Source organism: Pleurodeles waltl, chromosome 3_1 (assembly GCF_031143425.1).
Source record: "Pleurodeles waltl isolate 20211129_DDA chromosome 3_1, aPleWal1.hap1.20221129, whole genome shotgun sequence".
NCBI lineage: Eukaryota > Metazoa > Chordata > Amphibia > Caudata > Salamandridae > Pleurodeles > Pleurodeles waltl.
The window spans coordinates 1,755,689,710-1,755,713,195 of NC_090440.1; the positions used below are offsets into that span (position 1 = coordinate 1,755,689,710).

At 44.5% G+C, this 23,486-nt stretch overlaps 1 protein-coding gene across 5 annotated transcripts in view; it reads left to right on the forward strand.

Moving 5' to 3' along the window:
- The window catches only part of ITGB2 (integrin subunit beta 2), a 487,597-nt gene that overhangs the window by 258,068 nt on the left and 206,043 nt on the right, over positions 1 to 23,486 (forward strand). The window contains exon 2 of one of the 5 annotated variants that reach the window (XM_069225706.1): positions 19,871 to 20,002. The exons of the other annotated variants lie outside the window; for them this stretch is intronic. The gene's annotated coding sequence lies outside the window, so the exon portion shown is untranslated. The remainder of the gene's footprint in view (positions 1 to 19,870; positions 20,003 to 23,486) is intronic. 5 annotated transcript variants of the gene reach the window in all.

Below are 23,486 nucleotides of genomic sequence, written 5' to 3' on the forward strand. Positions count from 1 at the left end.
TAAAAAAAAAAACTCCTAGCCAGAGTAATTCAATCAGAGCCACATTGATCAATAGCTGCGACACAGCTGCTCAGTTTGGTAAATGTTAGACCTGGCATCCTTGGTGTGGTTTCCCCTGTCTTCTTGCCTCTACTTCCTTATTTTTGACTGTTTGCTGAAATTTGTTTTGGCTGGTTTTTGGTACTCTGGGCACTTTACCACTGCTGACCAGTGCTAAAGTGCAAGTGCTCATTGTGTAAATTGTGATTATGATAAGTTATCCCTGATTGGCATATTTGATTTACTAGAAAGCCCCTAGTAAAGTGCACTACAGGTACCCAGGGACTGTAAATCAAATGCTACTAGTAGGCATGTAGCACTGATTGTGCCATCCAAAGGAGTAGCCCTGTAAACATGTCTCAGACCTGCCACCGCAGTGCCTGTGTGTGTAGTTTTGCACTGCCAATTCGACTTGGCAAGTGCTCCCACTTGCCAGGTACATGTAAGTCACCCCTAAGGTAGGCAATAGGTAGCCCCATGGGCATAATGCAGTGTATTTAAAAGGTAGGGTATTTGCTGATGTTTTTACATGTCCTGATAATGAAATACTGCTACATTTGTTTTTCACTATTGCTAGGCCTATTTCTCCCATAGGTTAACATGGGGATTGCCTTAAAATATATTTTAAGTGCAGTTTCCCATTGGGAGCAGATAGAGATGTGGAGTTTGGGGTCTCTGACCCGCAATTTAAAAATGCATCTTTTGGTAAAGTTGGTTTTTAGATTGTCTGTTTGAAAATGCTACTTTTACAAAGTGGAAATGTTCTTGCTTAATCATTTTGTGCCTCTGCTTGGTTGCTGAATACACGTCTGGGTCAGACTGACAGTTGGGCTGTTTGTGAATTCACTCTAGACAGTGTTACAAAGGGAGCTGAGGTGTGTCCTTCATTTCCTGATGAGTGTTCCTGGACTAGAGTGAGAGGGAGGAACTGTCCCCTGCACTTATAAGGTCTGTGTCTGTACTCTGACAATACAGTCTCCAAACGCCTAGTGTGTGTCTGGGGCAGGGCAAGGAAGATGCAGGGTCTTGTGCACTACAAAGACTTTCCTTTGAGGTTTACCTACTACAAAGGGAGCAATGAGTATAAGTATTGGACGGCTGACCCCACATCTTTAGAACACTTCTGGATCAAGAGGTACCTCTGCCAAGGAGAAGAGCTGAAGAGCTGTGAGGAGGAATACTGCCCCTTTACTGTGTGTGCTTTGCTGGGTTGGCCTGCAGTTGCTGCTTCTGCCTTAGAGAAAAAAGACTGGACTTTGCTGTGTATCCAGCTTGTGAAGGTTCTTTAAGGGCTTGGACTGAGCTTGCCTCCTGTTAAGAAGTCTCAGGGACATCAAAGACTTTGTTTGCCAGCACTTGGGCTCCTTGCTGAGACCCCCCTGACTTGCCAAGTGGTGCCACATCCGGTCCCTGGGCCCCTGAAAGGAGAAGCTGGCAGAACCAGTGTGAAAATCCATGCACCGGAGCCGAGTGACAGAAAAATCGACGCAGCACTTGCACCGCGGCTGAAAAATAGGCGCGTCGTCAGTAAAAACTACACATCGCCAGGTCAGCGCAGATTAATTGCTGCTGTGCTTCCTGATTTTCCATGCATCATCCCTGGGAGTCAAAATCTTAAACATCACCACACAGACCCAATGCTGCTTGTCAGGAATTTGGTACATCGCTTACCCGGCAGAGAAATAATAGACGCACGGCCTCACTTGCGAGTAAGAAATCGACGCATCGCTTGCTTTTCCGATGCATGCTCGCCTATACGACTTTATTTTTGATGTATATCAGGTACTTTGTGCTAAAACAACGCATCCGCTGATTTCAATGAATTAAGACTCTTTTTACTTTAAAAATTAATATCTTTGCTTGTGTATGTTGTATTTTTTTCGTTTTGGTCTTGTTTGATTTAGATAAATATTGGCTATTTGTCTAAACTGGTGTGGAGTCCTTTTGTGGTGTTTTCACTGTGTTATTGTATGTGTTTGTGCAAATACTTTACCCATTGCCTCTGAGAGAAGTCTGACTGATTGTGCCAAGCTACCAGGGGGTGGGCAGGGGTTATCTGAGCTGTGTATCTCCTTCACCCAGACTAGCGTGAGGGCCCCTGCTTGGGTAGGGTGTAAACTGACTGCCAATTAGAGACCCCATTTCTAACAGTAGGCATGAACTTTTGGCTCTCAGGAGCCATTAAGTCACATGTGGCACCTTTTGTCAGTCCACGCACTAAGACCTGCATTTTTGTTGGCAAACCCGGTAGGTCTCACCTTTGTAATGAGAGTAAGGATTCAGGCGATCCTTTCAGGGTCAACTAGTCTTTGGATTGCTTTGTGGTTTATTTTGCCTTTCGACCCAGTCAATATTCGTCTGGCAGATCCAAGGTGGTGTATCTAATTGGTTCACTGACCGATGCAGCTCTGGCTGCTGCCGAAGACCCTTGCATGAACAATTATTGAATTAACAATTATTCCAATGTTTTGAGACCTGATAATGAAGCTTCCACTGAGAACGCCATGTCTGAAATATCTCAATGAAATTCTGATGTACAAACCTATTATACTCAGTTTCATGAGTTTGCTGCTGAAACCACTTGAGCAGAACATAATGTGATGACCTTATTTCGAAGAAGTGTAAAGGAAGAATTAAGGGATGAGCTGGCAAAGCCTCTTCAGTCTCAGAACTCCTAGTCAAGTTTTCCTGATATGAGTGGAGTTTTCCTTAAAGAGTGGAGAAGGAAAAAGAGGGAAGATCAGAGGTTCTCCTGTACTCCTCCTCCCTAAGTCCCAGGACAAGCTCAATCTATGGATTCTTCCTCAGAAGAACCAATGCAGGTCAGATCCACTAAAGGCCAACAGTGAAAAGTATTTGAGACATAAGAATGGCTTATTGTATTGTATTGTATTGTAATCGTATTTATATAGCGCTTACTACCCCTGACGAGGTGTCGAAGAGCTTTTCGATGAGTAGCACGCTACTCCGGAACCCAACAAGAATTAGTGATGGATTAGTATCGTTTAATAATGAGTACAGTTTTAGTATTATTATGAGTTAATTTGAGCCACGGATATGAGAGTTTGTTAGTTAGATTGACTGGAGTAATGGAGGGGTGGAGGAGGAAAGAAATCCAGAAGTGTTAATTGGGAGTATATCCTTCATTTACTCAACCCAAAGGCTTGGGATGAATAAAGGGGGGCAGAGGCGGAAGAGTATGTGGAAGGGTTAGGGAGAGCATAGTAGCAGGGTGAGATGAATGCAGGAGAATTTAGTAGGGTTGTGTGGGAGGTCACAGAGGTAGAGTGAGGTTTGGTGAGTTAGATGTGGAGGTGGAGGGAAGAGCTTAGGCAGAGATATTTAGGAGATGAAAGTGCTAGAAGGGATTTGGGATGAGTCAGAGTGAGAATGGAGGATAGTTTGATAGAGACATGACATAAGAGTGATGAGTAGATAAGTGTGATAAGATGAGAGCAGGAATTCCTAGATATCTAGTATAACAACCCAAAACCAGGAGACATGCAATGATCCACGAACATGCCAAGCACAGAAACAACATATACACATACACACACATATATATATATATATACACACACACACACACATGAATACACACACATATGCACATACAATACATAATTAGAATCATGGGTAAAAAATACTTAGTCAGACAGGTTTAAAGAGAGTGTGTGTATTTTATTGTTATGACAGTAGCAATACATATTTTCCAAAGAAACTATAAATAAATAGAAATATACATATATTCTGAAAAAAATATTTATCCACATAGGCATATACAGTTCATAGTTGTTTGAAAAAGGTGGTTATGAAGGATAGAGACAACTCTTGAATAGTTTTCTGAAGACAATAAAGTTATCTGTGGCTCTTATAGTTGGGGGTAATTAATTCCATAGTTTGGCTGCTTGGACGGAGAAGGATGTACCACCTATAGTCTTTTTCTTGTATGGTGGTGTTCTAAGGCGGGGTGCCAGTCTTGAGCAGAGGGTTCTTTGTTGGATGTATTTGGTAATTTTCTTTCTGATAAAAAGTGGTCCTGTTCCATGTATAGCTTTGTGGGTGATACAAAGCAGCTTGAAAGTGCATCTTCTGGCAACGGGTAACCAGTGTAGTGCTCTCAAGGCAGGGGAGATGTGGGCTTGCGGCTTTATATGTAGTAGTAGCCTGGCTGCGGAATTCTGGATACGTTGTAGTTTTTTCATAACAGATAGAGATGATCCATGGTAGAGGCTATTGGCATAATCCAGTTTGGATAGTACAAGCGAGATAGTAGCTTGCACCTTGTGTGGAAATCCGAGGTGGGGGAAGATGCGGCGTAAAGTCTTTAAGGTGATGAAGCTTGTGCGTGCTAATTTGTCTACTTGGGCATTCATAGTTATCTTGGAATCCATGGTGATTCCTAGGTTTTTAACTTCCTTGGATAATTGAGGAGGTGGTCGGAGATCGTCAGGCCAGATGCACAGAGGGTCATAATTTTTCCAGTCACCACATATGAGTATTTCTGTTTTAGAGGTATTTAGTTTGAGATGGCTCCAGGTCATCCACTGATCAACGGCTCTGAGGCAACTGAAGATTTGTGAGTTTTCAATGTTTTTGGGGGTCTTCTAATTTAAGTAGTATTTGTGTGTCATCTGCATAGTTGTAGCATGTGAGATGGAAATCATTGATCAGTTCTGGTAAATATATCATGTATATGTTGAAAAGCAAAGGTGAGATGATTGACCCTTGGGGGATCCCTGCTTTTGTGAGGTAGGGTTCGGACGAGAAGGGGTGCGAGTGGATGATATTCGCTCTTTTTTGGAGATAGGAAGTCGAGAGCAATCCCTTGTATGCCGGCTTCGTGGAGTCTTTGAGTTAGGGTGTCATGGTCAACTGTATCAAAGGCAGCTGAGAGGTCCAAGAGAAGTAGTGCAGCAACTCCATTTCGGTCGACTGTGTTTTTAAGATCGTCCCAGATTGCCATGAGTGCTGATTCAGTGCTTCTTCCTGGGCGGAATCCAGTTTGGAAGTCTGAAAGTATGGAATTGTCTTCAATGAATTGTGACATCTGGGCGAATGCTGCTCTTTCTATCAATTTGCCCAGGAAAGGTCCATTTGTGATTGGTCTGTAGTTGTTAGGGTCTTGCGGGTCTAGGTTTGTTTTCTTTAATAATGGTCGTATGTATGCCTTTTTCAGGTCTGCAGGAAAAGTTCCTGAAGTTAAAGAATTGTTGATGATTCTTCTTACAGGTGTGGAAGCAGAAGTAGATAGCAGGATGTTCTTGAAGATTTGTGGTGGGCAAGGGTCAGAAGGGCAACCAGAAGGTCTGCTTGCTTTGACCAAATCCATACATTCATCCTGGGATATTTGTTTGAAGGACTGTAGAGGTTGGGATGGTTTATTCTTAAAGGGTATTTTAGTAAAGGGGTTGGTGCTGATGGTTTTCTTCTGTTTTAAATAGGAGTCCAATGTGTCTGCCTTGGTTGTGTAGTGAGTTGCCAATTTGTTTGTGAAATCTTGAGTGGTGGGAGGACTTCCTTCCATGCATTTAGGTTTTCGAAATTCATTGAGAATTTTATAAAATTCCTTGGTTGTAGATTGAGCATTTAGAATTCTGTCTGATTAGTATCTTTTTTTAGCTTTTTTGATTGATGATTTGTATATCCTGTTAAGTTTGTGTAGCTGCAGTTTGTCTTGACTGTTGTTTGTTTTGAGCCAGGTCCGCTGCAACTTTCTGATTTGTTGCTTTATCTTTTTAAGTTCTGTGTTTCTCCAAGGTGTTAGTTTTCTTTTGTCGTGTTTAGCTTTTCTGAGTATTATTAGGACATCAAAAGCTTCCTGTAGCCACTCAAAGTTTTGGTACAGAATTAATTGTATCTAGATCTGTGTTTGCTGTTAGTTGTGTTTCTAAGTGATCCAAATTGAGTTTGCTCCATGGTTGATAGGTGTATGTATGTAAGTAGTTGTGGGGTGTGTTGATTTGTGGACTTGTATGTCGGAAAGTTATCATATGGTGGTCTGACCAGGTGGTTGGTGTGATGCTATGAATAGTAACGAGTTCAGGCTTAGCAAAAATGACATCTAGGATGTGACCAGCGATGTGTGTGGGATTGTGTACAATCTGATATAGGTTCAATGCGAGTAGGCCAGTGGTGATAGCTTTTGGATGGAGCATATTGGGTTTGTCAAACCAAATGTTTAGATCCCCAAGAATGCATAGATTGGAGTATAGTGTAATACGGTTTGAGACTGTGTGAAGAAAAGCATCAGGGAAAGTGGAGTTGTTAGGTGGAGGTCTGTAAAAGAGGAGAAAGTTACAGGAGGAAGTTGGAGTAGGGTGGCATCTGGTAAGGAGGGATTCACAACCTTGTATGGAGATGTTGTCTGTTTTACTGAGGGTTATTGCCTGTTTAAATATAATAGCTAGTCCACCTCCTCTCTTGCCTATACGGTTTTGTGTGATGGTTTGATAGCCCGGAGGAAGGGCTTCGTGCAACACTGGTGCCATTTCATCTCCCAACCAGGATTCCGTAATGAATAGTAAGTCAGGTTTTGTGTCTGTGAGCAGGTCGTAGATGTGGTGCTTGTTTTTTGAGAGTGATCGAGTAATTATGAGCTGGCAGTTTAGAAAAGGTGTGTTAGTGGTAGTGTTGTTTTGTTTAGTAGAAGTGTAAGTAGTGTAATGTGAGCTTGAAGCAGGAGTGTTGCTAGTTGTGATAACTGTTTGAGGCTCACAATATAGTGTTCCTCTTCCAGCAGGTTAAGGAGGCATTTTGTTGGGTCTGTGTGTGTGGGTGGTGGACTTGGTGGCTGAGAGAGCCATGAGGAGTGTAGTGTTTTTTGTAGGGTAGTTTTATTATGTAACAGACAAGGGGATGCGAGGTTGCTATGAGTGGCATGTTTTTTATTTTGTTTGCGTTTGTTTAGTGTGGATGGAGTATGGGTTAGGGGTGGTGGAGGAGCATGTGGATCATGATGTAAGGCTCTAAATTGTGCAATGGAGGAGAGGCGAGTGAATGAAAGTTGCTGGGTTGGGGTGCTTGAGGTAGGTGTTTGTGAAGAGTGGGGGGGGGGTAGGGGTGGAGATAGGATGGAATTTGTATCCTTTGTGTAGTCCTGGGGGTGGGAGTGGGTATGACGATGAGTGTAATGTAAGTTTGTGTTGCTTTGATGTGCTGATGTTTGTGGTCGGTATTGTTTTTGTGGAATAATGAGAGGGGATATTGGTGTAGTTGTTTTTGGTGAGGGATTTGTATGTGATTTAGTGCTGCTAAGTGGAATTTGAGTGTTAGATGGGGTGTTGATGTGTTTTGGAGATGAATGTATGAGGTGTGTAAGAGGTGATGGGTGTGTGTCAGGGAAGTAAGTATTAGTTGAGATGACCGGAAGAGGTAATATGTGTGGTGGAGTGAAATGTGGTGATTGTATGGTTGTGTGTAATTGGTGAAGAGGGGGGAAGAGTGTTTGTAGATGATGTGTTTGAAAGCAGGGTTTGGGCATTGTTATGATGACAGGTGGTCTGTGTGGAGCGAACAGCGGATAGTGTTGTTGGTTAGTATCAGCAGAGAGAGTGTATCTGGGAAACTGAAACTGAGAGAAATGTATGTTGTAGTTTTGTATTGTGTGGGTGGTGGCAGGTAGTGTTAGTGGGAGGGGACAGAGTAGTGTTTGCTATGAGAATGAAGGTGTTTGACTGTAGTAGTTGTGTAGGGTATGTGTATATGTGTTGTATGTAGGGTATTGTGTTGGGTGGTGGGGCAATGCAATCTGTCTGTGGTCAGTTTGTGATGCATGGCTTGGATGCCTTTGTAGAATATGTGGTTGCATGTTGAGGGATGTGTAGGGGTTGACACCATTCCTGGCCATATCTGAATTGGGCAGCATTTCTGTCCCTAGGCCCTAGTCCCTAGTCCCTACCTGTCCCAAACAGGCCCAAACAGACAACTGCCCTTGTCCTCTTCGCCCTTGTCCTCTCCGCCCTTGTCCTCTTCGCCCTTGTCCTCTCCGCCCGGGCTGAGACGCCCTGAATCTTAGCCTTTTATAGCCCTACTGGCCAACAAGAAGCTGGTCCTAACCCTAGCCAATCCAATTTTAAACCCTGATCTAGCCAACTAATGGGAGACCCAGCCCTAATCACCAGTCATAGCCCTATTCCTGACCACCAATCACAGCCCCAGCCCTAAAACCAGCAACCAATCAGAATCCCAGCCCTATCCACCAATCACAGCCCTAGAACCAACTGCCAATCAGAATCTCAGCCCTATCCACCAATCACAGCCCTAGAACCAACTGCCAATCAGAATCTCAGCCCTATCCACCAATTACAGCCCTAGAACCAACTGCCAATCAGAATCTCAGCCCTATCCACCAATCATAACCGCATCCCTGGAGCTAGCAACCAATGAAACACCATCTCCCAACAACCTATCACAACAACATATGCAACAACCACAAGGAACTTATATAAGGAGCAAGTTAACTAAAGTCCAGTCCATGTGGGCAGGGGGAAAGGCAACTGCTGCTCTATTCAGAATCTCCTTGGATACAGACAGGCTGAATCCACATTTCCAAGCTAGCAGAGTCTACTTTCCAGGTAAGGGGGAGATTGTTTAAGAGACAAACACTGCAATAGTGCTGGGCGCACACTCTAAAATCGGGCTTTTTAAAGGCAAAAATACAGGGGGGCAGACAGTTTTTAAGCACAATTTAAATCACACAAACAGATTAAAAAAGTCTCCTAAAACCACACTCTGAAAGATGTATGTAGCCTTTTTTAGTAAGAATAGGGGGAAAAAAAGGGGGGGCAGAGGGTGGGAAGGGAAGGGGGGGTACCACAAACTAGTAAGGGAATTCACACAGTCACGGCAAAAACGATTAAAAAAAAAATACCACTTTAAAAGAGGCCAGACTGCCTGAAACACAGAGAGTCCGCAGTAAAACAAACACTTTTTGAACAAATAATACTATTTACCCAGAAAAATCTTTGGGCTCCTTACCTAGGTCTTTTTGCAATCCTTGAACACTGGGCTGTATCAGGACACAGGGGAGATGCACAGAGGAACACAAAATGGAGGTGTAATTTGCTGACAGAGAAGACTAGTGTTTGCTTGGCCTCCCATATTCCTAGAGTAGATGAATTACGACGCTATCCCCCTAATGAACGCTTTTGTAGCAAACCAAACAACTGAGAGAGAAGCTGTGCCAATTATTCAGCTTAATAAATTATGAGTGATCCAGACATAAGCAAACGAAGCTCAACAATGGATAATAATTGATGGGGAAATGAAAACCGACGCCGTACCGGTGCGGTAACCTGACAATTCAAAGTCAATAAAATAGGATTGTAGTCAGAGGTGATAATTGGACATACTTCCATCCATCCCAGCCTCATGATTCAGTGTTACACTAGTGAAGACCATATCAATGCACGAGTAATGCTAGTGGGAAAAGGTGTAATAAGTATAACCCAGCTGGGATGGATATAATGCCCTCCAGACATCTCTCAGCCTGTGTTATCGGGCCAGTTTGTGTATAGCAGCCCTCGTTTTGACCATGTGTGGTGAAGCAGAGCGATTTGTTGAGTCAATGCGATAATCCATCACACAACTGAAGTCCCCTATTATAACCAGCTCACCAGACCTGTCGAATAGCTCTAAAGACAGAAGATCCAGAACCCCAGTATCATCTGAGTTAGGCCCATAAATTGTGAAAAACACAAATTTCATACCAAAAATTTATAGTTATGCAAAAACCAGCCTCACCTGAGGATCTGCCGCAGTTTAGTGTGTTCTGTGCTCCAGATTCCTATCAACCAACATAGCTACTCCCCGAATAGAGACTGACTGGTAAATACAGACAACAATATTTTATCCAAGTTGCATTAATAATAAGCGATCCTTGTAAACAAGATGGTTTCTGTTAGAAACGGAAGCTGGGGCTTATACATTCTAATTTCTTCCTGAACCATCTGGCATTTATTGGAACGATGCATACCAGACACATTCCAACACATGCATTTCATCTTAGCCATACAGAAAAACCCCTACATATAGGCTTCAAGTGAACCATCCCATCAAAAAAAGCTGGTATTACATCATTCGAAACATACAATCAACAGCTAGGCAAGAACTTGTCCCTTCTGTTCTAATTTTCTCTGCCACACAGCTGCAATTACCATTGCCACCTTCTTTGCAGACTTAACTGCTGTGTCTTGCGGCTTGCCCCCTCCATCCCACCCACACACTCACCCCCCACAACCAACAAAGGTAATCACCCCACCCTATGGCTGTCAGTAGTCTTAGATGGCCCTAAGAGAGTCACTACCCCCACCCCACCCCATCGAGCCCCTCCCACCCAACTTATGCCTCTAGCGTGTAAGTCCAAATCATTCTGCTGAAAGACTGCCCTGTTGGACCTTCCAGATCTCAGGGAAACACCGTTATAAAAGAGAAAAGAGCAGAAGATTCTGCTTTTCTTAAAGTTTTCAGTTCTTGCAAAGAGTCCAGTTCACACTTGTTTTTGTTGAATTCAGCTCTTTAAAGGCATCCCGGTCAGTCTATCTCTGTTAGATTCCAAAACTTCCAAAATGTATGTGAACTTGGATTGTGTCCTAAAACTCCAAATTCCAGTCAGGAAAAGGTGTTCTCCAGATCATGTGTAGAGTACTGATGGTTTTCCATTGATGTCCGGTCTTGTCATCTCCATAACTGTTCTACTCCTAGTCTCCTTAGGCAATCATTAAGAGTTGATCTCCTTCAATCTGATCACATCTCCTAATTACACCATTGTGCTTGGGATTCCATGGTTCGTTGGTTGCTACATCAATTGGGAAACCAGGGTTTTGTCTTTCTCCTCCCAATTCTGTAGAGACAATTGCTATTCTGATGGGAGCAATTGGGCTCCTGTTGCTCAATGAGTGAGAGAGGAGCTCTACCCATTCCAGCTTACACTTAAAACGGCTTGTCTTTTGTCACTACAGACAGTTAGGGGCCTTGACAGGAGAAGGAGGAAGAACTTTCCAGAACCAGATATTGGGGTAGAACAGGAAGTCCCCCCACAAAAGGTCAGTCACCAGGTATAAATATTGGACCTTCAAAGCCACTCATCAGAACACTCTTGGACCTGTGGATGTTACCTGGAAAGACTGCCCTGCTGCCAGAGGACTGCCCTGCTGCTTGAATGACTGCCTTGCTGTCTTAGAAGGAAGACTGGACCTACTTACCTTCATCCCAGGCTAACCTGAGTGACACCAAGGGTCAGTTGGCTGACCTTCTGCGTGAGCTACAGGGACACAACAAACTTCAGAGATCTCTCTCTGCAACTGCTAGCTGACCTGCAGCACTGGACCTGCTTGGACTCGCCTGAGCCCTACTGCTGGCCTCTGCCTGGAGTAAGACCTGATCCCCAAGAGGACCCCACCAGGTCCTGGACCTTTTCGTGGCATCAAAGTGTACTCCTCCCTATCTTACTGTGGGCTCCGTCAATGCAGATACAGCGAGACATAGCTTGACGGAGAACCTTGCATCAAGGAGCCTTGCAGCTCCTAATCGATGGCCTTATTGAACTGAGGAGGCACAACACAACTTGGTGCATGACCTCGCATTGTACCCCTCGCAGCTCCTGATTAGAGCCAGTGCAGCGCAACACAACTTGATGCAGGACATTGCATTACAGCACCGCAGCTCCTGAACAGAATCGATTCTGAGTGATGTGAAACCTTGCATCAAGAACGTAAGGTACAACCCTTTTGTGGGACTAACCTAGACCCTGTATCCTGCCAGCAGTCCAATATGGTCAGCTAGTCCAAACTTGTGACTTTTCCCCAGCCTGGTGGGACCAGATAACCACAGACAACCACGCTGTTAGGTGCTATTTTCACTAACAAATTTAAAACTGAATATCTCCAGTTCTACTGAATTGATTTTTGTCCTTCTGCAATCATTTTATGTATTAAAATTTACTCTAAATTGGTTTGGGATTTTTCCTGTTTTGTGCTTTCACATAATCAATGTTTGGGTGCTGCATAAATACGTTGCACATTGCCTCTAAGTTAAGCCTGACTGCTTTGTGGCAAGCTACAGAGGGTTAAGCACAGGTTAATTTAGTGGCTTTTCATGGTTCACCCTTACAAGGATTGTGGTTGTTGCCTCAGTGGAGCTTACACCCTGTGTCAACTAATAACCCCATTTCTTACAACAACTCTGTTCGCTTTGCTACCAAGTTTCTCAATTTTACTGTAACCAAGGTTTCCATCCTCATTTCTTTCCAGCTTCCCCTGTGTCCACTCCTCTTGAGCCTCCTGCAGTTGACTTTCTGAAAAGGCTTGATTCTGACAGACTAGTGATTGTCTTGGATTTATAAAATTCTAAAACTGCTATGAAGTCTTGAACCAGTAAAGTAAGAAGATGATGATCCCAAAGCTTAAGTTGGGAGATATAGGGGGTCATTCTGACCCCGGCGGTCATGGACCGCCGGGGCCAGGGTTGGCGGGAGCACCACCAACAGGCTGGGAGGTGCCCCGCAGGGCATTCTGACCGTGGCGGTTTGGCCGCGGTCAGATGCGGAAAACCGGCGGTCTCCCGCCGGTTTTCCGCTGCCCATTAGAATCCTCCATGGCGGCGCAGCTCGCTGCGCCGCCATGGGGATTCTGACAGCCCATACCGCCATCCTGTTCCTGGCGGTTCTCCCGCCAGGAACAGGATGGCGGTATGGGTTGTCGTGGGGCCCCTGGGGGCCCCTGCAGTGCCCATGCCAATGGCATGGGCACTGCAGGGGCCCCCGTAAGAGGGCCCCACTTTGTATTTCAGTGTCTGCTTTGCAGACACTGAAATACGCGACGGGTGCCACTGCACCCGTCGCACCTTCCCACTCCGCCGGCTCAATTCTGAGCCGGCGTCCTCGTGGGAAGGGTCTTTTGCACTGGGCTGGCGGGCAGCCTTTTGGCGGTCGCCCGCCAGCCCAGTGCAAAAGCCAAAATACCCTCAGCGGTCTTTCGACCGCGGAGCGGTATTTTGGAGGGGGGAACTCTGGCGGGCGGCCTCCGCCGCCCGCCAGGGTGAGAATCACCCCCATAGTTTGGTTGTCTTCCTGGTTCTTACCCAACCGAAATTTATCAGTCCAGTTTCATCCTCAATATTTTGGCCCTTTGTGATAACCAAACTGATCAATCTTGTGGCCTTTCAGTGCCATCTTCCAAATTCTTGAAAGATTCCCCCCAAGTTTGATGTCTTCCACCTGAAGCCTTATGTACCTGATGTTTCATCAGAGTTCTATTCCTCTTCCTTTTATGTGGATGACAAACTAGAATACTGGAAGGGCTATCCTGCTAGCGAACATTCTTGGGTTTCTGCCTTTTGAGGCTGCACTCCTAGATTGCTTCACCACTTTTTTCTAGCCTTTCCTGACAAGCCTGAGGCCTGTTGTACCTTACTTGGTCAGGCAGCTCTCACGCACTGCAAGATGCCGCCAGAAGTCTGCAGCTGTGAGCTGTAAATCTCACTCACCTGGGGCTGCCTTCATGCATGTTCCTGGTCTCCTGGTTGGTTCTCCTTGCCCTTCAGCTCCAAATGGCAATTACCTTTTTAAGAGTATGTAGCAGCCTTTTAAAGATGCTCCACCACTAGTCCAGTTCGGGTTTTCGTTCCCTTTTCTTTTCCTTTTCTATAATGCCTGCCTCTTCCTTTTGTTTCATAAAGACTTTCCCCATACCATCATGGTGCCTTTCGTGATGTTTGATGTCATTTCCTTTTCCTGCTCTTTTGCTATACAAAGGCTTGTCATGATGGGAAGGCGTCACTACAAAGCTGCATTACTTCACTTGTTTCCTCTCTCTCTCCACTTGCAGTTTCTGGCTCTTCGCTCCAGAAGATTTCAACTGTTGATTTCCTGGTTTTCTTCAGTCCTTTGACGTCTCCAACCATCAAAGAAGTTTTTTATGTCTTTGACTTTTTCCTTCTAAGAAGGACGCATCTTCTCAAGGGTACTTGCATACCACATATGTTATTCAGGAAACAGTCGCCCTCACCTTGGGCAGCATAAGACTGGATCCAGATTGCTTTAAGAATCCGGTTAGAGCATCCCTGCAAACAAGGGCACCAGGCAGGGGCTGGCTGCAATGATGTCCGCAGTCCATACCTGATTTCCCCAGGGGCTTTTGTGGCTGGTAAACTAGACCCGGTGTTCCTGCATCTGGTATGCCCTGCTGGGAAAAACCAGTGATCAACTAGCTGAAACCTTTTTTTGAGTGCCTCAAACTTCTGAACCTCGCACGGGCAGGCTCACACCCTGATTGTGGAATAGTTTCTGTGGCAACTGCCAACCTAGAAGGCCTAAAGATCCAACTATTAGAATGCCTGGAGTTAAAGTTTGCAACTACATGATATTCAGTTATTTAAAATATCATAATGAAATTTCAAGTTAAGCATTCACTCAGCATCTAACCTCGATTAACAACTAGACAAAGGAGAGTTTCCTTAAATATGAACCCATCAAAACAGAAATTGTGGAGAAGGTAGTACCACCTGAGATTTGTCCAGGTGGTCTACTGCCCAGTACAAATGGTCTCTAATTATAAGTGGTGTGGAGAGGAATTCCTGGAGGATTTTTTCTGCGCCCAATTATAAGCGGTCCAGTGTTCCCGCACTTAGAAATGATGGATGCAGGAGCAATAGTTCCAGTTTTAAAATCAGATAGAGAAAGAGCTGCAATGAAGACCAGACCTGTTTTCACAGCCTCCCCACAACCCCTATATGAGGCACGGGTAAAGCATGTAACGCTTTCCCTTCCAGGTTCCATCTGTCCATTCCATCCTCTGACCTCCTCAACATTCTCTCCTCTTGCCCTGCATCCACGCAGGACTCATGTTCAGAGCAGGTGGTAAGTGTCTACATTAAACGTCCCCAACCCATCTCAACTCCTCCCTGGGATAGGTAGCACCATGCAGAATTATGCCCATTAATTCCAGGTCTTCAAAGATTTTCCCCACTCCAGAGGGTTTAACTCGCAATTGCTGGAACTCCATGCAGTGATTCCCGCTGGCAACAGTAAATACTTGTAATCAGATCAAAAGTAGAAAACGGTTTCTTTTCATCTGAAATAACTGAGAGATATCCCTTTTCTGCGTAATCAGGTATGACACCTTGATTGAACAAACAGTAGGTAACTTAGGCTGGCATGCCGTTTGATCTCCAAGCTGCAGAGACTACACAGGACTGATGATAGGCCTCTATCTCTTGAACATAATCATGCCTACACTCCTGTCTCCCCTATAGCTGCAAACTGAAAGATTTAATGAGTTTAACACAATGTTCATGGTTCATAAGGCTAATTATTCCAGGGACCCTCCTTCCTTAGGCTGTATTGTGTAGTACTGTAATTGCATTTATATAGCGTTTACTACCCTTGATGAACAGTTAAAAAATTCACAACATACATCACTGCTAAACCTCTGTTAGCCAACTTCTCTTTATTACTGATTCCTGCTAAAAAGAAAAAAGAATAGGAGATTGCACCTCCTCAGTTGACAGTGAGGCTATGAAATGGTGTTTTATAAAACTGAGAGGCAATGAAAATGACTGTCGCTGGACGAAAAATTAAAACCATGGATGGTGTGCTAACGAAGACCACTCTAATTTTTTTGTGAGGCATCCTACTTTTGGCTGGAATAAAGCACGTTGTATAAAAATGCAAACATAAATTCAATAAATAACTAAGTAAATACAAGCAACCAACATTACCAGGACTGAAATGGGAACCAACAGCAGCCCTGGCAGAGTTTGTCATACTAGTGCCCCATCGCGCGGGTTACGAAAACTCAGTGAGTGAGTGCAACCTCTTAAATGACTCTTGGAAGGAGGTTCTCCTCCCCAAGAATTTTTGTGAAAAAGATACATTTACCAGCACATTTTTCATCATGCACTACCTATTATCTGATACTTTTCCTCCTCACTTCTCCTTTCTTCACCTCTCATCCTTCCTCTAGATCAGCGGTTCTAAACCTGCTGTCTGGGGACACAATGGGGTCCGCGATGCCTACCCAGGGGTCTGTGACTGCTTTGAAAATTAAGTAATATTAGCAGATTAATACAGTGTTTATACATCAAGAAGCAAAATGTGAGATTTAATATTTTAAAACACTCCATAAATGTGGAAGAATGTGAAATTAGAGGCTAAAAATTAGGTTGGTGACCTTGGATTGGTTTGTTGGATCAGTGCAAATGCTTCAAACAGAATACAGTATGGATAATAGGTGATCTCAGTTGACTTTAAAAAAGCCCAAACCTTCCCATTAAAATGAATATTTAGATATTTATTTGTTTGTGATTTAAATTAAATATTGAATAATTTGAATATCTATTTGACAAATGCTTATTTCTGTTCTTTGTGTGTTGTTTTGATATTCAGATCATCTAAATTGCTCTAGTGGGAGTCTCCAGTTTTCAGAAATGACTCAGTAGGGGTTTCTGGATTCCAATATTAATTCAGTGAGAGTCCGGATTCTAATAATGATTAAGTAGGTGTCCAAATAAGCCAAAAGGTTAAGAACCACTGCTCTTGATCCCTTTTCCCACTCTTCTTTCTACAATCATAACCTTTTCTATACCTTCTCCCCTCCCCTCCTTTTTTCTGCTTCCTTCTTACAAATGCTCTACTTCTTTCCCATTGTTTTTACTTCATCCTTCTGTATTTCACCTCCCTTGTCTATAATAACATCTATTTATTACTACACCCATTATTTTCTTGCTCAATTTCCCACTCTATATCAATCTCCCTCCTTCTCTCTCTCTTTGCCCTTTTTCCTCTTTTGTTCAATTTTTCCCGCTACCTTGCATAATTCTCTCTTTACTTCCTCCCTTTCTTAAATCACAATTTTTCTTCCTTTTTTTCATCCCTGTCTTTTTTTCTCTCCTTTTTTTTGTTTAAAATACAAGCAAAGAATGACAAATGCACTGTCTGTGAAACTTTTCACCTAAGTGAAGAGTGAAGCTGGAGACCATGTAGCCTCTCACAGTAATGATGAGATTGGAAGGCCACTGGGAGGAGTATTTTGCATTTCGCCATATCCGACTGATTGTTCCACTGACAGTCAGTTTGGCTGAAGAGTAAAGACACTTTAACTCCTCTATCTGGACAAAAATATCAAATGACTTGATTAGCCAGTAAAACGTCATATCACCTGGGTATCCCCTGGCTGCAGATGCCTGTATTTTCCTAACATACGACCTCACACCGCCAATGGTGAAGTTGCTCGATGACTGGTAACTCTAATCAAGTTACTGTATTGAACAATAATGAAGTAGGAGCCAGTCCTTTCACATACCAGGCACTTGAAATGCTCCCCCCCTTCTTGCCTCCCCTGCTGTTGGTGTATGTAGCAATTGTACTGACCTTCTTTGATTTAATGCCTGTAGGGTATGATGTTTCATCTGTAATCTATTCTTAGCGCTCAGTGGGCTGTGCCTTTTGCTGTGATAGTGTCCTGTCTCACCTGTTGGACACACTGGAAATAGTCATTATCCTTGGTCTACTACCCATACAAAAATATTCTAAAGTGGCAGATGTGAAAATAAGTCATGATCGAGGTCCTGCTCGTTTTTGAAGGACAGCTGCCCTCAGCACAATGTAGCGAGTTCATCATTACATCAGCATGACTATGCACATGCCGGATCTCAAGTGTGCCCAGACCATCCATCGCTTTGGTTCACTTCCGTATTATCTATTGCATGATATGGATTCCACCTGCCTGCTTACAATGCTCACTTGCATCTGAAACACACAATGGATTACATAGAAGAGTTACAAACTGGGGTGATCTGCCCGGGCCAAATGTGTTGTAGTTTGTAATTCACTTCTGATATCAGCGATATCGCACAGGTCTCAGTGAATTTGAGTTGTTAGCCAGACATGTCTTCAACCTTAAACTCTTAAGCAGCACAATTGATTGAATTTACTGTCCTATGGTGTATTGAACCCTTGGAGCACCACATGATCTAATCCAGGCTATTCTAGTGCCCGGTATATCAGTGTCCCGAAAAAACCTCTTCCATGAATTGCAAAAGGTACAATACATTGCACAAGTTGTGGTGGGGGTGGCTCCCATTTTCCAATTTACCCAAATCGCCCTTAAACTTGAACATATGTGACAGAATACAGGAACAGGGCCCCAGAAAGACAGGCCTGGGCTCAGGAAACAACGAACAGAGCAAGAGTAACAATACATAAGCGAGGATCAGGAAAGATGGGAAGGACTGGGTTCCAAGAAGAGGCATACAAAGGGATCCTGGGATGCGGGTTGGAGCAGAAGCAGCGGAAAGTCAGAAAAGTGTTTATGATGTATACATCAGTGACTCTTTAGGGCTCAGAAGACAATAGGACAAACCTCCCTCTCCCCTCAAGGGTGTGCTCAAGAAAAGGCTTTGGGGAGAAAAAGGATAACATGAACCAAAATGCACCTCTATGGTAGTGTGAACACCAGGACTGGAGCGAGAAGTGGAGTAAGGTTGGAAGTGTACCAGGACGTTTTTTCTTGTATTATGGGCTGGAGGCAGCTTTGGTGCTGCCTTTTGCTGGCAGGATACCAGGGACACAGACACAGCGTACAAGGTGAGCACTGCGCTTGGGTACTCTGGCAGGTGGTGAGTATGGCATTTCTTCTTCCTTGCATCTCTGATCCTGGCCATCAAGAGCTGTGCGTCACAGGCCTTCTATTTGCCACATGGCACCAGGAGCAGAACCAACCACTGATGATGCGCTGCTCCAAATGACAGGGGCAGATCCAGGGGTGAAACCATTCCCAGAAAAATCCCAGAAAAGCCTCAAAAGTGTGGCAGAGTGAGGCTGTAGTGGGCTGGCCAGAAATGTATCTTCTACACCTCCCTGCCCGCAAGTCGTCCATTCCAAAACACAGTATTATTCAATGGTGTGTGTTTGTGTGCGCATGAGTGTATTATAGAGCTTCCTTAAATCAAGGAATCATCGCCATTTTTAGTGCTCAATGGTTACGGCCTACGGCCCACATACTGTGGCAGAGGTGCTAACAGTGCTAGTCACTGAATGGGCAATACATAAAGCAATAAAAGCCACCTTCTGCCTCAGACCCTGTTACCAGGTGTAGACAAGCACTCAGTAAAGACTGAGCATCCGTGTCTCCATGTCAAAGAACAAATAGCACTCATGGCCCCAGTCAATTATGATACATTTATTCCACCATTTTAAGGTCACCACATTTTCCTAACGTCAATAAAATACGTTTCTGCGTATCTGAATGATAGTGAGCGTCAGAGTCCCCCATGTTCTGAGCTCTTGTGCTGTAATTTCCAGATCAATGAAGTTAATTGAAGAAGTTATTTTCATCCAACGGTCATTCTCTTCCAACATTGTTAATAATGCTTACATTCTGCAACAAATGCTAAACAAAAATAAATATATGACAATTTTGTAAGTATCGCTATAATAATTAATGCTCTTCATGTAAATGTTTAAAATGTCATTTGATTGCAAAAGTGGTCCAGTTTGGGCATGGTTGGCTACCTGCCAACTTAACCATTTTTAGCGCACCACTACACTCCTAAATCCATCATTCTCCATCATGTTTTAAGGTCGTGTGTGCAAGCGCTTTGACCTGTTGTAAGTATTGTGGGCTTTTAACCACGCCAATCACTTCCATTCGTTCCTGGGCTTGTCTTTCAAAAATCATTTGATGTAATTGGTTAATGCTTTACGTTTGTCCCGCCTTGAGTCTGTTTTTGTCACACCTTGCAGACTGCCCCGTTACATGAATTATTGGACGGCTGCTAATATAATTCAATGTGAGCAAATTCTTTTTTTTGTCTCTCCCCTTTGTGTTGCAAGGTGGCCATGGTGCTCACAGTGTGAATAGGCACAACAGCGTGAACTCGATCATCGATACTGGAGCACTGATCACATTGTTCACAGTTACCTAAGTCATTTCTTGTGGCTCTCCTGTTAAAACACTTGAAATTGGTGAGTGCTTTAAGTAAAACTGAAATCCTCAAAGCAAAAGTGGGTCTCCCACCACAGCGGGAGAGACGATATTACAATATTCACTGCAGTCGGAAAACTCGTCCCATAATTCTTTGCAGGGCATTACCTTTACAAAAAATGTTTGCTCATAACTTGGCCTGTGGTAGTCTTAGGACAGTGGAACCACCACCAAATGTTCAGCAAGATGCACTCTTTCTGTCTAGTTCATCTCTGGGTCCCCACACTAGGTTAGAGGGGACCCCAAAATAATAACCCTCTCCCACCATTCAGTGTCCTTTTAAACACTCTGATGGTGGGACCTTTTGTTTCAAAGCTGGGAATAGCTTGTGTTTTAAGGGCCTTGTTTGTAATATGATTGCTATAGGTGTGTTACCCCTGAAATGCACTATGCTCTCTAGGGGCAAAATATGTGGTTACACTGCATTATTTATTGCCATTTTGTTTTTTGTCTGGTTATGCCCTCTAGGGATTAACTATATAGTTACATGACCATGTTTCTCACAAATGCTATTTTCATTGTGGTGTTCTCTAGGGGCTGTTCTAAGCATTACATTCATAGCAACATTCTAAAATATTTTTGGCACAGAAACTTGCTCCATAATGCTTAGCATGGCATTACTTTTTTGCTCATAACTCAGGCTGCTGAGGTCCTAGGACAATGGGACAACCCTCAAAACATTCACCACTATTTGCTCTTTCTATCTGCGTAATCCCTGGGCCCCAACACTATGTTAGTGGGGACTCCAAAAATAATAACCCCTACCACCATCCATTATCCTGTTTAAGCTCTCCCATGGCTGGAACCTTTGTTTTACAACTGGGAGAAGTTATGTTTCATGGGCCTTGTTTGTAATGTCATTGTAATAGGCTTGTTAGCCTTGAAAATGTGTAATGCATTGTTCCCTGTGGAAGCTACATATATGGTTACACTGCATTATTTTCTCCCATTCTTTTTTTGATGTGGTTATGCTCTATAAGGGCTGACTGGATACATGACCATGTTTCTTCCAAATGCTATTTTTAATGTGGTGTCCTCTAGGGCTTTTCTGAGCATTGCAGTCAACATACCATAATATTTGCCGCACAAAAACTCACCCCATAGTGATTTGCAGGGCATTACTTTTACAAAACATTTTTGCTCATAACTCAGGCTCTGGTGGTCCTAGGACGATGGGACTACCTTCAAACGCTCTTTTTGTCTACATCACCGCTAAGTACCCAAAATAGTTTAGTGGGGACCCCAAAATAATAACCCCTCCCATCATTCAGTGTCTTTTAAGCATTCGCATGCCTAGAACATTTGTTTCACAGCTGGGAGAAGTTTTGTTTTAAAGGCCTTGTTTGTAATATCGTTGCAGTAGGCCTGCTAGACCTAAAACACCCTCGAGGGGCTAAGTATATGGTTACACTGCATTACTTTCTCTTGTTTTTTTTCATGGGGTTATGCCCTCCAGGGCTATATGGTTACATGACCATATTTCTTACAAATGATATTTTTGTTATGGTGCCCTCTAGGGACTGTTTTGAGCATTACAGTCTAATGCCAAAAGTTTATTTCTGATAAAGGTTTATATGATAATTGTATATGTTTTAACATTCTCTCCTTATTACACTTGTGACTATGTTTCAGGCCAACTTAACATCCTTATTACACTAGGACTGTTTGAAAACTCTTGATATGTTTGGGTGGCCCTTTTAGTTTATTTCTCCTCTGTGGCTGTCTTGTGTCTTTTTGGGGGGGGAATTGTGTTAACCAGCCAGCAACTCCGATGGTCGGGTGGTGAAAGTGGTATTCTATTGGAAGTAGCATGGTAGATTTAAATTAGGATGATAAATGGCAATATTTTAATTTTTTGCTGCAGATAGAGGAAGAAGGTAAATGGAAGTGCTTTAGTTATATGCAGGGCCACTGGAATTATATGGCAGGAAAAGACAAAATTATGAGGCTGGGTTGACCAATTTATGTGGCAAGAAAAGTCCAGTTATCAATCAATCAATCAATCACTGCATTTGTAAAGCGCGCTACATACCCGCAAGGGTCTCAAGGCGCTGGGCAGGGGGGGTGCTACTGGTCGAAGAGCCAGGTCTTGAGGAGTCTTCTGAAGGCCAGCAGGTCCTGGGTCTGTCGTAGGATGGTGGGGAGAGTGTTCCAGGTCTTGGCGGCGAGGTAGGAGAAGGATCTGCCGCCGCCGGTGGTTTTTCGGATGCGGGGGACTGTGGCGAGGGCGAGGTTGGCTGAGCGGAGGCTTCGGGTGGGGGTGTGGAAGCTGAGTCGGTTGTTGAGGTAGGTGGGTCCGGTGTTGTGCAGTGCTTTGTGTGCGTGGATCAGGAGCTTGAAGGTGATCCTTTTGTTGACGGGGAGCCAGTGCAGGCCTCTCAGGTGGAGTGTGATGTGGCTGCGGCGGGGGACATCGAGGATGAGTCGGGCCGAGGCGTTCTGGATGCGTTGGAGTCGTCTCAGGAGCTTGTTTGTAGTTCCTGAGTAGAGGGCGTTCCCGTAGTCGAGTCTGTTGGTGATGAGGGCCTGGGTAACGGTTTTGAAGATCCTGCGGAGCATACGGAGGGTGTTGAAGCAGGACGCGGAGACGGCGTTGACTTGCCTGGTCATGGAGAGAGTGGAGTCGAGGATGACCCCCAGGTTGCGTGCGTGGTCCGTGGGTTCCGGGGCTGTGCCTAGTGACGTGGGCCACCAAGAGTCGTCCCAGGCTGATGGGGTGGGTCCGAGAATGAGGACCTCCGTTTGTCTGAGTTCAGCTTCAGTCTGCTGTCCTTCATCCAGTCGGCTATGGCCTTCATTCCTCGGTGGAGGTTAGCTTTGGCGGTGTGGGGATCTTCGGTGAGGGATATGATCAGCTGGGCGTCGTCGGCGTAGGAGATGATGTTGAGGTTGTGTTGTCGTGCGACGTGGGCGAGGGGGGCCATGTAGATATTGAACAGTGTCGGGCTGAGGGAGGATCCCTGTGGGACGCCGCAGATGATCTCAGTGGTTTTGGAGCGGAAGGGTGGGAGGCGGACGCTCTGGGTTCTGCCGGAGAGGAAGGATGTGGTCCAGGCCAGGGCCTTCTCTTGGATACCGGCATCATGGAGGCGTACTGATAGGGTGCGGTGGCAGACCGTGTCAAAGGCTGCTGATAGGTCCTGGAGGATGAGGGTGGCTGTTTCTCCTTTGTCCATCAGGGTCCGGATGTCGTCAGTGGCGGCGATTAGGGCGGTCTCGGTGCTGTGGTTACTGCGAAAACCAGATTGGGACGGGTCCAGGATGTTGTTGACTTCGAGGTAGCGGGTCAGCTGTTTGTTGACAATCTTCTCGGTCACTTTTGCCGGGAAAGGGAGCAGGGAGATGGGACGGAAGTTCTTGAGGTCCTTGGGGTCCGCCTTGGGCTTCTTCAGAAGGGCGTTGATCTCAGCGTGCTTCCAGCTTTCTGGGAAGGTTGCTGTCTCGAAGGAACAGTTGATTGTTTTC